We start from the raw sequence: 3455 nt of genomic DNA, 5'->3' as shown, positions 1-3455 counted from the left end.
GAGCGCCAGCGGCCGCCGCGCGGCACCACGGGAGACGCCGCCGCCGCCATCTTGCTTACGGGAGGCAGGGGCGGGCGGCAGCCACGGCTTGGGCGAGGTGGCGAGAAGCCGGGGCATACGGGCGCTTGGATCGGTGACAGCGGCTTTAGGGCTTATATGCCATCGGGGCGATACAGAGGGATGCTTTTCCTGAGCGGAGCTCTGTGGTTGGGTGAGCTGAGTCTTCCAGCCGCCCAGCCTCTGGAGGGCCGCGTCCGGTTCGAGCTGCCGTCGGTTCCCACCTGGCGCCCGCAGCCCTGCCTCGCCTTCCTGCTGTCTTTCTAGTCCCCATTATCCTTTCCTCTCCTATTAGGGAGGGCTTAAGCCCGGCCAGAAGCCAGCCTCCTCTCCGGCCTGTGGTTTCCCTGACCTCTCCCCCAAGGAGGAGGACGTTTTGGCGGTGTCCTGGCGGTGGCGGGGACCGAACCCACGGCTCGACCGCTCGTCCGCCTCACACAGCGACCCCCGCAGGCCGCTGCAGACACTGCGCCCGCCTCCCTGCCTGCGCTGCAGCGGGAATCCTTTCCTCTTGCAGTACCCCTTGCAGTTGGAGCGCCCCAGAATCATGCCGGGATCATGCCCTTCTTGGACCATGTTCTTCCTTACACCATGTGCTCGAACCTTTCGAGTGTACAAGAAAGACAAGAGGTTCCAACCCCGCACTGCTCAACCCCTTGACATAGACACACACTCACCCACATTTCGGGTGTCGGCAGGTAGATGTTGTGTGAAGCTTTTGAACATGTTTTCTCAACTCGTGCATGGATTGTTTTCTGCCATGTTAGGCCTGCAATATGTAGGAATGTGTATATTGGCCTCTATATTTTCCTATTCCGTTAAAAGGACAAACATTGCTGTAAAGCACAGGTGAACAATGTGAATGTAATGTAAATGTCATTGTGTCTCTTTTTCTTCTCTTAAGTCCTTGATCCTTCTCGTGTCCCCTGCTTCACATGATTGCCGCAAGAGAACACTGGTGAAGTGACCAGAGCGTGGGCTTGGAGTCACCCTCAGTCCTGGATGCTGCACCAGGAGCTGCAGCCACCAGGACTGTTGTAAATCTGAGTCCAAAACACACTGCCAAGTGCCACCTGAAAGGTACCACAGCCCGGCCCTTGTCCCCTGCTCAGCCATCAGAGTCACTCAGTAGGCACTGAGAGGCACAGGCTGGGATTCCTTGTCACTTGGCCTTTTCCCACGGCTGAACATCATCGTGACTGAGTGAGCACCTGGGGAGCTGCTGAGACTGTAATTTCAGGAAAACTACAGTGTTGTCCTTAGTTAAGGACCATGCTGCTGGAGGTGAGGTGTCTCAGCACAGCAGTTGCTTCAGTCTGGTACCTGTGATAACCAGCTATCAGACGGGCTGCTGGATTCTGCAAATAAAGAGACACGTCAACTGTCTGCTTCTACAGAGCAAGGGCTGGAATGTTTATGTCCCATAGTACAACTTTTCATGGATGTGAAAAACGCCAATCACTTGTTTTAAAATTTTAAAAGTTTAATAGTAATAAAATGGTTATAAAAATAGTAATGGAATTAGAGTAATAAAAATCTGGACAATTAGGGTTAGGACAATATGAGACAATAAAAACAAAGTTACAGACGTCTGGGTGCCTTTCCAGGCAAATAAGCTCCAAAAAAAAAGGATGCCCCTTAACAGAGGATTAACTCTTAAAAGCAATAGCCTGTTGAATATTCATACATATCTTACATGGTTGTTAGGGGTTAAGTTTTTTCCTTTTTGTCTTAAATAATTCCCCCCCCCCCCCCCCCCCCCCCCCCCGTAAGTTGCTAAGAGACTAAGTATAGTGCTTAGAGAGTGCTTGACCAACACAAAAGACATGGCCAGGGAAGGGGAAGATCACACGAGATTTGGGGGAGGGAAAAGGACAGGACTAGGGGAGCTAAGCGCTCTGCTTACTCTGGGCATCGGAGAGGACGGCCAGGCTGCTTTTTGCTGCAGAAGTCCACTGTCAACAGAAAGTCCAGTCCTGGGAGATCTACCATCATCTGCTCATGTGCCCAAGAATTCTGAACACCTTTACCTGCCCAGCAGGAGCGGGGCCAGCCCTGCCCGGGAGTCGCGGCTTCTCCAGCACTGCTCTTTTTGCTATGCTGTAACCCCGCAGCCCCTGCCTGCCGGGACATCCTGCCGTTCCAGCCACCAGCCCGGGAGCTTCCACCATTCCAGCTTGATGCTCTCAGAGTCCCAAGAGATCAGACTGCCCGGGGCTTGTGAAACAAAGCCCCTTGAGGTTCCTGGTTCTGTTTATTATTATTGCTTTAGTTGTTGTTGTTTGTTTGCCTTGTTATACTTACTAGTAAAGAACTGTTATTCCTTTCCCCATAACCCTGCCTGAAAAGCCTCCTTAATCTTCTAAATTATAATAATTTAGAGGGAGAGGATTGGAATTCCCCATTCCTAGAAAAGCCCTGCCCCTCCCTAGCAGATACCTGTCTTTCAAACTTAGACAATGGTGCATAAATTCTATTCAAACAAAAAATTCTCTCTGGTCAGTGTCACTTTCTTCCTCTTAATCCCTATGGCATCTTCAGGGCTGAGCGAGGCAGGAGAAGTTAGTCTCTTCTGATAAGGCAGTAATAAATTCTTTTTTTCTGAAAAGATTTATGTCTCCTGTGGCTGCTATCTCTTTTCAAGTACTCCCTTCCTCTCTTTAAAAAAATATTTCACATACATAGTTTCTATTTTAACTACAAAAACTGCATCTTAAGTACAAAACTACGTTTACCATACTATCAAAATATTAATACATATCAATACAACATAATACATATAGTAAATATCTTGCATAGAGCCATATAACGTGCACTTTTCACAATCCTCCCTCTTTTTATAATTAATTTGGCTCAAGCAATATTGTTTTCTCTCATTTTCATTATTCACTCATTTTTTTCACAACGGACAACTACTTTCTTTTCAGTTAATGAAGTTTTGGACACATATTTGGTATTTCAAACCATTTTCCTCTGGTTGGTTATTTTTTTATAGCATGGATTTAACACAGCATTTTTGTTTCAATTTGCATTATTCAAACTACAGACTACTAGTATTCCTCAACATTGCTGAAATACTATTCACTCTTCCAACAATGACATAACATGAATTATGTGCAAAATAACAAAGTTGGGGGTTTTAAAGCATCTTACAATGCCAGTAGTTTTGTCTTATACGGTTTTTAAAAACACCTCTCAATTCTGCCATAAATTACTTATGCCCGTTCATTTCATGTATTTATATTGCTGCCTTCTAACAGAATGTTCTCTTTAGCGGTCAACATCTTGGATAATTTGCTGGCTAAAAACATCCAGAAAACACATACATGGACACAAGATACTTTCTCCCCATACCTATGTGTGTGTGTATATGTGTCTGTAACAAAAAGTAGTTCTTT

This window comes from Hirundo rustica, chromosome 2 (genome assembly GCF_015227805.2).
Source record: "Hirundo rustica isolate bHirRus1 chromosome 2, bHirRus1.pri.v3, whole genome shotgun sequence".
Classification (NCBI taxonomy): Eukaryota; Metazoa; Chordata; class Aves; order Passeriformes; family Hirundinidae; genus Hirundo; species Hirundo rustica.
Note: the sequence above shows the minus strand (reverse complement) of the source record.